We start from the raw sequence: 15,154 nt of genomic DNA, 5'->3' as shown, positions 1-15,154 counted from the left end.
AAGTGTTGTTGCTGCCAAAATGGCTTGAATCCTTGAACTTACTTCTCTTCAGAAACAATTAGGAGGTTATGGGAATGGCACGGTAGCACAGTGGTTAGCACTGCTGCTTCACAGCACCAGGGACACGGGTTCAATTTCCGGCTTTGGTCACTGTCTACAAGGAGTTTGCAAGGGTTTCCTCCAGGTGCTCCAGTTTCCTCTCACATTCTGAAAGATGTGCTGGTTAGGTGCATAGACCCAAACACGCGCCGCACTGCAGCGACTAGGGGAATTTCAAAGTAACTTCATTGCAGTGTTAATATAAGCCTGACTTGTGACTAATACATAAACTTTAACTTTTTAACTTTATGAAAGGGCTGGTGAAATAGCAAGGAAGGTATCAGGAAGGAGGCCTTTTCCTTCTGTTGCCATTAACAAAACCTTCAGCAGCAAAGTTGATGCCTCATATATCTACTCACAGGCTATCTGAGCCTGATAGAAGTCTATGAGAGGCATGGACAGAATGGATAGTTAGAAGCTTTTTCCCAGGGTGGAAGAGTCAATTACTAGGGGGCATAGGTTTAAGGTGCGAAGGACAAGGCTTAAAGGAGATATAAGAAGAAGAGTTTATACACAGAGAGTGGTCGGTACCTGGAACTCATTGCCGGGGGAAGGTAGTGGAAGCGGATACAGTAGTGACTTTTAAGTAAGATGGGAATATGGTCCCTGGAAGGGTAAGGGGTTTGAGTTCGTGGCAGCATGGTTGGTGCAGGCTTGGAGGGCCTGTTCCTCTGCTCTAATTTTCTTTGTTCTGTTTTCCATAACTTGGTGATCTCCCAGCATGTTTGGGAGGGAAGAGATGAGGGGAGGGGTCAGGGGTTCCTTTATGGCACTTCATGGTCCATGGGGCCTCCCTGACAGAAATGGCTGTCCTTGCAGCAATGGCATCACTGGAGCTCTAAGAAGTCTCCTCCATTGGTGACTAGTGGAGTGCCTCAGGGGTCGGTGCTGGGGTCTCAGCTGTTTACCATTTATATAGATGATCTGAAGGAGGGAACCGAGTGTATGGTGTCGAAATTTGCTGATGACACCAAGATTGGTGGAACGGCAAATTGCGCGGAGGGTTTAGAGAGTCTGCAGAAGGATCTAGATAGGCTGGGCGAATGGGCCAGGAAATGGCAAATGGAATTTAATGTTGGCAAGTGTGAGGTGGTCCACTTTGGTAGGAATAATGGTAGGAAGGATTATTACTTACGTGGAGAAAAACTGCAGCAGGCGACAGTGCAGAGGGACCTCGGGGTCCTTGTGCATGAGTCGCAAAAACCCAGCTTGCAGGTGCAGCAGGTGGTCAGGAAGGCAAATGGGATGTTGGCCTTCATAGCGAGGGGGATTGAATATAAAAGTAGGGAGGTCTTGCTGCAGCTGTATAGGGCATTGGTGAGACCGCAGCTGGAGTACTGTGTGCAGTTTTGGGCGCCGTACTTACACAAGGATATTTTGGCCTTGGAGGGAGTGCAGAGGAGGTTTACTAGGCTGATGCCGGAGTTGAGGGGGTTGAGCTATGAGGAGAGGCTGGATAGACTAGGCTTGTACTCGCTAGAGTTTAGAAGAATGAGAGGAGATCTCAATGAGACGTATAAGATGATGAATGGGATGGATAGGGTAGAGGTGGAGAGGCTCTTCCCGCTCAGAAAGGACAGTAGGACTAGGGGGCACAGCCTCAAGATAAAGGGGGGGCGGTTTAGAACGGAGTTGAGGAGGAACTTCTTCACTCAAAAGGTGGTGAATCTATGGAATTCTCTGCCCGTTCAGGGTGGTGGAGGCTGCCTCGCTAAATATTTTTAGAACGCGGGTTGATGGGTTTTTGATAAGAGAGGGCATTAAGGGTTATGGGGAGAGGGTGGGAATGTGGAACTGAGCCACGACAGATCAGCCATGATCTTATTGAATGGCGGGGCAAACTCGAAGGGCCAGATGGCCTACTCCTGCTCCTATTTCTTATGTTCTTATCCCTGAGTACACAGATCTTGCTTTGGGTTCACTCAACTCAAGCATGCCTCGCCACTGAGGTGCCCTCTCCCTTATTTTGCAGCCACAGCAATGGCAACCACAAACAATGATGCTGAAGAGTTGCTGATGCTTTGGCTGGACTGTGAGTCAGGCACTGGCTTCTTAATTACCAGTGTCAATATGCCACCAATAGTGCCAGTGCCGGGCAAAGTGGTGTCAGCTCCCAGTTTTGGCTCTGGTGGTAGAACTTCACCTTTACCAGCAAAATTCAACCGCCACCTTTCTTGCACATCCAGTAAAATCAAACTTTGCAAAGTCTTTTCAAATTGTCTCCATTCTATCCCTTCTGGATATTGCTCCTATGAACTTTCTTCTCTTACACCTTACACTAAATAACTGGAATGCAACATGAACAATTGCAAGCACTCAATGTGATGTCAAAACTTGCAACAATGGCAGTCTGCTGGACTACATTAAACAATATGAAAGAATGTAGAAGAACACATTGAGATTTAACATCCAACAAATAAAAAGGAGGATACAAATCACATTCTACACAATTCCAAGGAATGTGCAATCAGTGTTAATGAAGTCAGAATGTGGGTTTCTCAGGAATTTGGGCTACAGGATGGGAACCACGCCTTTTTGGAATTCTTCAGCGTGTGAGCAAAAGACTTTTTCCAATTTACTTCAACAATGACTTCAAGCAACGAGTTGACAAATGACTGCAGATGCCGATTTGCATGTCACTGAGCTGCATTTCTGTGTTCTGTCACAAAGTTCATTGAAATTGATGGTCCAAACCATAAACATCATTACAAAATCAGCATTTCAGATGACAGCTTCCATTGCCAAGTATGCTCTGTAAAATCCAGCCATATTGACATCCAGATTTTTACTTTGATTAAACCTTGTATAAAATGCAACTTGGGGAACAGGGCTGAATTTTCACAGGCAGCTAGATTCATTTTTTGATTAGAAACTTGCTTCAGGTGGGAAACTGATTAAGGTTAAAAATTTCATTGGGAATGAATCCTTAACTACTATGGAGATGGGTTTAGGGTCAGTGAGGGAAGAATGGAGGTGAGTCAGATAAAGCATGGGACCAATTTCCACTTCCTGCAACAGTTGGAGTGGAAAGATTGGAGGCCATGAGCGAGAGCAGAGAGGTGGCCAGCAGTAGGTCACTACATCGTAGGGAGCACTATGGATTGTTGAGGTGTCTTTTTATTGTCTCTATCCACTATCTTCCTCAATTGGCACTTCAAACCAGATATCTAGAACTCCTTTCACTGCAGCTGTGCCTTTGTAGAGTAGTGCTGCAGGATAACCTGTACACTCCTCCCATCCAGTCACACTGTGAGCTCGGAAGTCTGGAGAATTGCAAACATATTACACCTTTATTCAAAAGACACTAAAAACATAAGCCCAGCAACTGCAGATCAGTCAATTTAACATTGTGAGAAAACTTCGAGAAACAATAATTCGGGACAAAATTAATAGTCACTTGGCAAAATCAAGGAAAGCCAGCACAGATTTTTTTCAAGGGCAAATCACATTTAGTTAACTTTACTGGGAGTTTTTTGATGAGCTAACAGAGAGGGTACTGCCATTGATGTGTTGTACATGGAATTCCAAAAGACATTTGATAAGGTGCCATACGATAGACTAGTGGGCAAAATTATAGCCCAGGGAATAAAAGTCGCAACATGGACCGGAATTCTCCAGCCATTCCTGTCCCGTGGCCTCTGCCAGCAAGGATGGAGAATTTGTGCTCAGCCAAATTGCCATTCACTGCAGCGGGATGGGAGCGTCCCGGCTCTGAGCGAAAATCGGAGAATCTTGCCCATGGATACAAAATTGGCTGTGTGACAGGAAGCAGCAAGTAGTAGCTAATGGTTGTTTGCACTGCTGTAGCAGTACTCATCCTGGAGTGAATTGGAGATCTTTTTCCAGGAGCTGACACTGGCCAACTCCACTGCTTCCCTGACATCCTTAATCTTCTAAGATCTTTTAAGACATGATTCTCACACTATTCTGCAACATGTGGCCTGTGCTAGTGAGAGTAAAAATAGCAGGATGTACCAGATGAATAGGTGGCTGGAGATATAGGAGGGAGCGATTCAGATCATTGGGACCAATTTTGGGAAAAATGGTACCAAACAAGAAGAACATGTTGCTTCTGGACAGGACTGGGACCAACGTCCTCTGAGTGGCAGAGGGTGTGACGGGTGGGTGGTGGGTGTGTTTAGTAGTGCTGTTGGGGAGGGTTTAAATTAGAATAGCGGGATGATGAGAACCTGAGCAGGGAGGCGGAGGAGGGAGAAACAAGAATAGAAACAAAAGACAGAAATGTAAGAAGCAGAAGTGGAAGGCAGAAAAAAAGCAAGGGTGAAAAACAAATGGGGCCAAAATGCAATATAAATCAAAGATGATTAACAAGGTTAAAAAGACAAGTCTTGAGGCTTTGTGTCTTAATGCACAGAGCACTTGCATTAAAGTAGGTGAATTAACAGCACAAATAGATATGAACCATTATGATACAACTGCATTTACAGAGACATGGCTGCAGGGTTACCAACGATGGGAAATAAGAACATAAGAACATAAGAAATAGGAGCAGGAGTAGGCCATCTGGCCCTTCGAGCCTGCCCCGCCATTCAATAAGATCATGGCTGATCTGTCGTGGCTCAGTTCCACTTTCCGGCCCTCTCCCCATAACCCTTAATCCCCTCTCTTATCAAAAACCCATCAACCCGCTTCTTGAAAATATTTAGCAAGGCAGCCTCCACCACTTCTACGGGTAGAGAATTCCAGAGATTCACCACCCTTTGAGTGAAGAAATTCCTCCTCAACTCCGTTCTAAAACGCCCCCCCTTTATCTTGAGGCTGTGCCCCCTAGTCCTACTGTCTTTTTTGAGCGGGAAGAGTCTCTCCACCTCTATCCTATCCATCCCATTCATCATCTTATACGTCTCAATGAGATCTCCCCTCATTCTTCTAAACTCTAACGAGTACAAGCCTAGTTTATTCAGCCTCTCCTCATAGCTCAACCCCCTCAACTCCGGTATCAGCCTAGTAAACCTCCTCTGCACTCCCTCCAAGGCCAAAATATCTTTGCGCAGGTGCGGCGCCCAAAACTGCACACAGTACTCCAGCTGCGGCCTCACCAGTGCCCTATACAGCTGCAGCAAGACCTCCCTACTTTTATATTCAATCCCCTTCGCTATGAAGGCCAGCATCCCATTCGCCTTCCTGACCACCTGCTGCACCTGCAAGCTGGGTTTTTGCGACTCATGCACAAGGACCCCGAGGTCCCTCTGCACCGTCGCCTGCTGCAGTTTTTCGCCACGTAAGTAATAGTCCTTCCTACCATTCTTCCGACCAAAGTGGACCACCTCACACTTGCCAACATTAAATTCCATTTGCCATTTCCTGGCCCATTCGCCCAGCCTATCTAGCTCCTTCTGCAGACTCTCCACACCCTCCGCACAATTTGCCGTTCCCCCAATCTTGGTGTCATCCGCAAATTTTGACACCCTACACTCGGTTCCCTCCTCCAGATCATCTATATAAGAACATAAGAACATAAGAAATAGGAGCAGGAGTAGGCCATCTAGCCCTTCGAGCCTGCCCCGCCATTCAATAAGATCATGGCTGATCTGTCGTGGCTCAGTTCCACTTTCCCGCCCTCTCCCCATAACCCTTAATCCCCTCTCTTATCAAGAACCCATCAACCTGCTTCTTAAAAATATTTAGCGAGGCAGCCTCCACCACTTCAACGGGCAGAGAATTCCAGAGATTCACCACCCTTTGAGTGAAGAAGTTCCTCCTCAACTCCGTTCTAAACCGCCTCCCCTTTATCTTGAGGCTGTGCCCCCTAGTCCTACTGTCTTTTTTGAGCGGGAAGAGTCTCTCCACCTCTATCCTATCCATCCCATTCATCATCTTATACGTCTCAATGAGATCTCCCCTCATTCTTCTAAACTCTAACGAGTACAAGCCTAGTTTATTCAGCCTCTCCTCATAGCTCAATCCCCTCAACTCCGGTATCAGCCTAGTAAACCTCCTCTGCACTCCCTCCAGGGCCAAAATATCCTTGCGCAGGTGCGGCGCCCAAAACTGCACACAGTACTCCAGCTGCGGCCTCACCAATGCCCTATACAGCTGCAGCAAGACCTCCCTACTTTTATATTCAATCCCCCTCGCTATGAAGGCCAGCATCCCATTCGCCTTCCTGACCACCTGCTGCACCTGCAAGCTGGGTTTTTGCGACTCATGCACAAGGACCCCGAGGTCCCTCTGCACCGTTGCCTGCTGCAGTTTTTCGCCACGTAAGTAATAGTCCTTCCTACCATTCTTCCTACCAAAGTGGACCACCTCACACTTGCCAACATTAAATATAAATGGTAAAAAGCTGAGGCCCCAGCACCAACCCCTGGGGCACTCCACTAGTCACCATCCGCCAATCCGAATAGCACCCGTTGACCCCCACTCTCTGCCTCCTATTTGACAACCAATCCTCTATCCACGCTAACACCCTACCCCCAACTCCAAGTCCCCTGACCTTCTGCAATAACCTCTATGAGGTACTTTGTCAAACACCTTCTGAAAATCCAGAAAGACCACATCCGCCGGCTCTCCTCTATCGACCGCCCTAGACACATCCTCATAGAACTCCAGTAAATTTGTCAGACACAATCCAGGGGTAGTAATTACTTAGGAATGACAGACAAAAAGGGAAGTCAGGTGGATAGCATTCTGAGTAAAGGAGGTTAATCCATGCAATAATGAGGAGGGATAATGGCTCAGAAAATCATGATGTGGAATCTGTGTGGGTGGAGATAAGAACGACCAAGAGGCAGAAAATGTTGTTGGCAGTTATCCACAGGCCCCCAAACAGTCGTGGAAATATAAGGGAAGATATTAAACAGTAACCAGAAATGCATGCTATAAGGGTGCAACTGTAATCAGGGTGACTTTAGTTAACTTAGAACATAGAACATAGAACACTACAGCACAAACAGGCCCTTCGGCCCACGAGTTGTGCCGATCACATCAACACCTACCAACCTACAGACCTATCTATAACCCTCAATCTCATTAAACCCCATATACTCATCCAGAAGTCTTTTAAAAGACCCCAGCGAGTTCGCCTCCACCACCACTGACGGCAGCCGATTCCATTCACTCACCACCCTCTGAGTGAAAAACTTACCCCTAACATCACTTCTGAACCTCCCTCCCCGCACCTTAAATCTGTGTCCTCTCGTAGCAACCATTTCAACCTGGGGAAATAGCCTCTGAGAGTCCACCCTATCTATTCCTCTCAACATTTTGTAAACTTCTATCAGGTCGCCTCTCAACCTTCGTCTCTCCAGGGAAAAGAGTCCCAGCTCCCTCAACCTAACTTCATAAGGCATGCCTCCCAGTCCAGGCAACATCCTTGTAAATCTCCTCTGTACCCTCTCAATAGCTTCTACATCTTTCCTATAGTGAGGCGACCAGAACTGCGCACAATACTCTAAATGAGGCCTGACAAGGGTCTTATAAAGTTGCAGCATTACCTCCCGACTCCTAAACTCAATCCCTCGATGAATGAAGGCCAGTACACCATACGCCTTCTTGACCACCTCCTCCACCTGCGAGGCCGATTTAAGAGTCCTGTGGACCCGGACCCCAAGATCCTTCTGCTCTTCAACACTACTCAGACTTCTGCCCTTGATAGTGTACTCGTTCATCCCGTTGGTTCTGCCAAAATGGACGACTACACATTTATCTGCGTTGAAGTCCATCTGCCACTTCTCCGCCCAGTCCTGCATCCTATCTATGTCCTGCTGCAACTTTTGCCATCCTTCCAGACCATCCACAACACGACCAACCTTCGTGTCATCAGCGAACTTACTTACCCATCCAGGTCATTTATGAAAATGACAAACAACAAGGGTCCCAGAACAGATCCTTGAGGCACTCCGCTGGTGACTGACCTCCATTCAGAAAAAGCCCCATTCACAACCACTCTCTGCCTTCTGCAGGCAAGCCAGTTCTGGATCCACAAGGCCAAAGGCCCTTGGATCCCATGGCCTCTCACCTTCTCAAGAAGTCTTGCATGGGGGACCTTATCAAACGCCTTGCTGAAGTCCATGTACACTACATCCACGGCACTTCCTTCGTCAATGTGTTCAGTCACATTATCGAAGAACTCAACTAGGCTCGTAAGGCACAACCTGCCCTTGACAAATCCATGCTGACTATTCCTGATCATGTCAAACCTCTCCAAACTTATCGGTTGGACAAATCAAACTAGCAATTGGATAGTGGAGGGGGGTGTCCTGGAATGTGAGAGATAGTCTTCTAGAGCAATACATTGAGGAGAACCAGAGAACAAGCTATTCTTGATTGGGTACCCTGATGGCAAAACCACCTTTGACCTTTGATGGGAACACCTGGAAACCAATGCTCTGGGTGTTATTTAAAACCAACTGTGTGCCCATGCTGAAGCATAGCCACTTTGTGAGAGTAGGGAAAACTTACCCTTCACGAAGATTATCTGGCAGCTATGGTCATTTTAAATTTCAATGGGTTTGCAAGTGCTGAGAAACATGTCCACTACAACTCTCAATTTTTACAGATGCTCCATAGAACGCATCCTTTCTAGATGTGTCACAGCTTGATATGGCCCCTTCTCTGACCAAGACTGCAAGAAACTGCAAAGGGTTGTGAATGAAGCCCAGTTCACCACATTTTTTCAGTCTACACTTCCCGCCGCCCCTGAAAAGCAGCCAGCATAATCCAGATCCCACGCACCCCGGACATACTCTCTTTCACCTTCTTCCTTTGGGAAAATGATACAAAAGTCTGAGATCATGTACCAACAGACTCAGAACAGCTTCTTTCCTGCTGCCAGCAGACTTTTGAATGGGCCTATCTTATATTATGCTGATCTTTCTCTAAACCCTAGCTATGACTGTAGCATGACATTCTACACTTTCACCTTTCCTTCTCCCCTTTGTACTCTATGAAAGATATGTTTCGATATGTTTTGTTATATAACGCACAAGAAACTGCATACCAATACATTGACAATAATAATCAAGTCAAAAAGGCAGCCTCTCCCTCCATCAACTGCATCAGCAGGCTGAAACTGCAAGGGAGCCTTATAATTGAACAGTGAGTAAAGTAAAATTAAAGTCACAAGTAGGCTTACATTCACATTGTAATGACATCACTTTTGAAGATCCCCTGGTGCACTCTCTGGCCAAGGATTAACGAATACATTCAAAATCTCAGTCTATGTGTCACACCAACATTGATCAGGGTCAGAAATATGCTCAACAGCAGCATCCTGATGTCAAAGCAGAAATCCTGCCCCAAAGTTCAAAAAAAAGTCCAACAATTTTAGAGTGCAAATCAAATTGAAGGCCAATTTCAAAGCTATTACAAAGCAAAAAGAATTAAATTTCTAAATGGCAAATAAGAAAATCCAGCAATTTAAAGATGTGCGTATTTAAAGGAGCTTCAGTTGACTGTGCACTGACAAAAATACCTTAAAAATGACCTGAGACCAGACACAGTTACAAGAACATGGAAATCCTAGGAATATAATAGAGGAGATGGAGGCATTTTGCTGCTGATTTCTGTCAAGTAATTTTGCCTTCTTCAAAATTCAGCTAATATCAAAATTTCCCTTTTGCACTTTGTAAGTATCACTCTGCAGTGTCAGTTCATTTGGTTACGATTGATAAAATTAAAAGTAATTCCTCCTTGCCATGGTAATTATTCAATGAAACAGTGGCATATCATCATCTGACTATAAACGACAGCTCCAGTTCCAAGAGGATTTCATAAGCATTGGATAATCTTGACAAAAAAAAATCACACAGGACACGCTTACAAAACAGCTGGTGGCTATTCTTGCAGTCTTTTGTTGAAATGCCTGTAATGTGACGTACTCAGTTACTTTACATGCAGTGCAAGTGATTCTCGGTCATTCAGTGTTGAATAACCAACATTTTATAATCACACACATTCCACTCCCCCCCTCCCCCAACATCAAAGTTTCAGAAAAGGAAGGCTGTTCTTCAATTGCTCAGCACAAAATAAACAGTCGACTGAGAACAGAATATCTGAAAGAAAACCCTAGGCAACGACAATGTGAGTTTTCTAAAATAGTGTTTTTTTTCAATTTACATGACAATAATCAATGTACTTTTAAAAAGAGTAACCCATTGTATGTGAAGTACTTTGAAATGTTTCTGGGCAAAAATGCAAGTCTTTTCCTTTTATTGGGAAGTGAATAATGCATTTTCACCAAATGTGGTTTAATTGCCATTAATTCTGCCCAAGTTTTTAGCATACACTGTTGATTTCCAGCGACATTTTGTGCACTAATCTGCAATATACTGAAGTAGAATGCAACAGAAACGTTACTACAATATACAAATACGTTAATTAGCAAATTAATATTTAAAACTGATTAAGTCAGTGGTGTTGCCATGCCATTCATTCAAACCTACTAGAGTAAATTGAACAATTGGTCATTTTAAGTCCCTTTTAAATATTACTTTAACCCCAAGTTTGTTGGAGTATGTTTAATAAAACTTCATTTACACACAAGTGTAGAATTTCCAGTCTAATGTGAACAATATGTTTCAGGAGTGATAACTTGTTAGTTGTCTGACACAAATGGGTCAGTGTAAATCAGTCCTCAGTGATTCAATCTTGTAATAGAAATGTCTCTCTCAGCATTTATAAACTTAATTATTTAACATTAGTAACTTTAAAAAATTTGTTTTGTCCATTTTTAATGGTCATTATCTTGCTGCTGGCATTCTGGATATGCATTGCTCAAAATGGAATCATCACCATCTCCTGTCTTTGAATTACCAATATGCTACTGAGGAGAAATGTTCCCATTGGTGGAAGGATTGAGAATAAGAGGGCACAGATATAAGGTAATTGGCAAAAGAAGCAATGGAGGAAAATGTAACTGGTTTGATTAGTAAGTTTGCAGATGCACAAAGGTTGATGGAATTGCAGATAGCAATGAGGATCATCAGAGGATACAGCAGGATGTTGATCAGTTGGAGACATGGGCGAAGAGATGGCAGATAGAATTTAACCTGGGCAAATGAGAGGTAATGCATTTTGGAAGGTCTAATACAGTTGGGAAATATATAGTAAATGGCAGAACCCTTAAGAGTATTGATAGGCAGGGGGATCTGGGTGTACAGGTACACAAGTCACAAAGTGGCAACGCAGTCAAGAAAGCATATGGCAAGCTTGCCTTCATCAGCCGGGGTATTGAGTTTAAAAATTGGCAAGTCGTGTTGCAGCTTTTCAGAACCTTATTTAGGCTGCACTGGGAATACAGTGTTCAATTCTGGTCGGCACACTACCAGAAGGATGTGGAGGCTTTGGAGAGGATACAGAAAAGATTTACCAGGATATTGTCTGGTACGGCCTGTTATAGAAAGGATATTATTAAACTTGAAAGAGTGCAGAAAAGGTTTACTAGGATGCTACCAGGACTTGATGGATTGAGTTATAAAGAGAGGTTGGATAGACTGGGACTTTTTTCTCAGGAGTGTAGGAGGCTGAGAGGTGATCTTATAGAAGTCTATAAAACAATAAGGGACATAGATCAGACAGATAGTCATTTTTTCCCAAAGGTAGGGGAGTCTAAAACTAGAGGGCATAGGTTTAAGCTGACAGGGGAAGAAACAAGACTGTCCAGAGGGGCAATTTTTTCACACAGAGGGTGGTGAGTGTCTGGAACAAGCTGCCAGGTGTAGTAGTAGAGGTGGGTACAATTTTGTCTTTTAAAAAGCATTTAGATAGTTACATGGGTACGATGGGTTTAGAGGGATATGGGCCAAATACAGGCAATTGGGATTAGCTTTGGGGTTATAAAAAAAGGGTGCATGAACAAGTTGGGCCAAAGGGCCTGTTTCCATGCTGTAACCCTCTATGACTCCATGACTCTATGGAAGGCATAAGCTATGAAGAGAGGTAGGAGAAACTTGGTTTGTTCTCACTGGAACAATGGAGGTTGAGAGGTGACCTGATAGAAATCTACAAGGGGCATGGACAGAGTGGATAGTCAGAAGCTTTTTCCCAGGGTGGAAGAGGCAATTACTAGCAGCATAGGTTTAAGGTGCAAGGGGCAAGGTCTGAAGGCAAGTTTTTTTACACAGAGAGTGGTGGGTGCCTGCAACTCGCTGTCAGGAGAGGTAGTGGAAACGGATATGATAGTGACTTTTAAGCGGTATCTAGACAAATACATGAATAAGGTGGGAAGGGAAGGATATGGTCTCCGGAAAGGTAGGGGGTTTTAGTTCAGACAAGTGCAAGCTTGGAGGGCCGAAGGGCCTGTTCCTGTGTTATAATTTTCTTTGTCCTTTGAGACATGAGGGAAAGCTTTTCATGCAGTAAATGGTTAGGATTTGAAATGCGTTGCCTGGGTGTGCGATAGAGACGAGTCCAATTGAGGCATTCAAGAGGGAACAAGGTTGTTGTCTTAAAAGAAATAACATACAAGGTAAGGAGAGAAGGCAAGGGTGTAGCTGTTAGTGAATAGAAATAGCGCAATGACATACGGAGGGAGAGTGTAGCTGGGAGTGTTGACAGTTAAGATGGTGATGAAGTGTGGCAGGCGTGGAGCTTTAGGTAGGAGGTAGACTGTGAGAAACATAACAGCTACTGGGGGAAGCATGGTGATTGTGGGAGGGAGGGGAGGGCCTGGTGCTTGCTGTTGGCAAAAACCAAAGTGGCTGAGTGAGGAAAAGGGTTGGGGTGTACGAAGGGGTCCAGTGGGTAACTGGGGGTGGTTCTCTTTCCCTGGCTGAGTGAAGATCATACGCCTTCTTCCCACACTGTTGCCCCGTTCTCCTCTGGAGCATATTTACAATGACCAGGGCTGCCACTGCATCTCACGCGGGGCTGGTGACCCTGCTGGAAGGCTGGCTCCTGGAATGATGGTAGAGTGTGTCCCACCCCTGCTGCGTTCCATCCAAAATCCTGGTAAGCGCATCCTCTGAAAAACATGGTGCTGCCTTCTTGGCTGCCACCATCTGCAGTCATTGTGGAACAAGTGCAGGGGTGCCATTTCTATAGAGTTCCCCAATGATTGCAGCAGGTAAGAAGTTACAGGACAGGGCATTCTTGTGAGCAGAAAAACTACTACTCTTGAGGCATAAGAACCGAGAACAAGCTGACGAGATCCATCGGTGAGGATCACGCCACTTTTTGTGCCAGAACCACCACGCTGCCGTTTCTTTGGTGAGATTTCACCCTGTGATTCTGTTTCCTATGGGAAAACTTGAGGCCAGGCTGAATGCACCACTGTGTTTTTCGCACTCTTGAGAATCAAGAAAAGCCAGATCCTGAGGTTTTGGAACTTTGTTGTAGAACTTACCTCAGTTCTGATAATACAATACCAATGGTGGGTGCAACAGATATGTGTTAATAGTACAAGTAACATTAAAACCTGATAGCGGAAAATACAGAATTACTCTAATTTTTAAAATACTTAAAGCATTTTAGTGTATCTATAGTTTTAGATACTTGGAAGGAGTTGTCTCAGCATTAGGAACAGTAAGAAGTCTCACAACACCAAGTTAAAGTCCAACAGGTTTATCTGGAATCATGAGCTTTTGGAGCACTGCTCCTTCATCAGGTGAATGGGGAAGTAGGTTCACAAACATGGCATATATAGGCAAAGACATAACTGCAATTGTTAGGACAGAAATAAAGTTACATTTCGAGATGATAGACTCTTTGTCAGAACTTCATCAGAAATAAAAGGTCCAGTGATTTTGGGAAATTGCAGCAGAATGAACAATAGATTACTTTTCTACACACATCCTTATGGGAAGGCCCTAACCCATAAGTTCCCTAATGCTGTACCACCTTCTGATATCTTTTCTCTTTCACAAATACTATTCAGCACTAAGCTCCGACTGAAATCAGTTTCCACTGCAAATAACACATCACTGCTACAATAATACTAGCCCTGGAGATGGTTTAAGTCAGTAAGAAGTCTGACAACACCAGGTTTAAGTCCAACTGATTTATTTGATAGTAAACTCGCAAGCTTTTAGGGTTTGCCCCTTTGTCAGATTCACCTGACGAAGGGGCAAACCCCAAAAGCTTGCAAGTTTACTATCAAATAAATCGGTTGGACTTAAATCTGGTGTTGTCAGACTTCTTACTGTGTTTACCCCAGTCCAACACCGGCATCTCCACATGATGGTTTAAGAACCATAAGCATCTGCAACATAGCTTCACAGGTATTCCAATAGATATAACTCTTTGAATAAAACCCTGTGCACTGCAACATCCTGTGATGAAGACACAACTATCACTGCTCCTGCTACTCCATATCCTTCATCTCCTGAACAGAAGCATTTTTTAATGGGATAACAATCATCCAGATAAATAGGTTTAGTTCGGAGTGCAAAGTTCAAATAAAAACCAAACTGTTTCTCCACTCCAAATGAAACAGAAGGCCAATTTCGTAGACTTTTCACAAGATTAAAAGATTACTTCAAGTTGCAAAGGAACAATTCAGCAACCTAAAGACTAAGGGAAAGGTGTACATCTAAAGATACTTCTTGTGGCTGTACACTGAGAGTCTCAGGTAAAAGTGATCTTCCACAGATCCATGGAAATTCTCGGGATAGCACAAAAGGTGATAATTGGACACTCTGCTGTTTCTCGTCCCCAACGACATAACACAGTACACAAGAACTGTAGTTTCAGCCACTTCATGCAAAATTACAGGTAATCTTACACTGAAATTCAGGGTCATGATTTCTATATTTATACATCATAGAATCTTTCATTCATAATTCAACCCAGAGACTGCACAGACAACAATGTCACCCAGGCCCTATCCCCGTAACCTTGTATATTTACCCTGTTAATTTCCCTACACTACGGGGCAATTGAGCATGGCTAACCCACCAAACCTGCACATATTTGGACCGTGGGAGGAAACCGGAAGAAACCCACGCAGACACGGGGGAAGATTTTGTAATTATCACTCTGTGACTGAGCTCATTTGGTTGTGGTTGACAAAATGAAAAGCAATCCCTCCCTGCTATGGTAATTAGGCAAAGAACCACCAACGCATCAGAATCTGAATATAAACAACAGTCCAGCC

The sequence above is a fragment of the Carcharhinus amblyrhynchos genome, chromosome 33 (assembly GCF_965287045.1).
Source record: "Carcharhinus amblyrhynchos chromosome 33, sCarAmb.v2.hapA, whole genome shotgun sequence".
Taxonomy (NCBI): domain Eukaryota; kingdom Metazoa; phylum Chordata; class Chondrichthyes; order Carcharhiniformes; family Carcharhinidae; genus Carcharhinus; species Carcharhinus amblyrhynchos.
The sequence above is the reverse complement of the archived record's forward strand: the minus strand, read 5'-3'. Positions refer to the sequence as shown.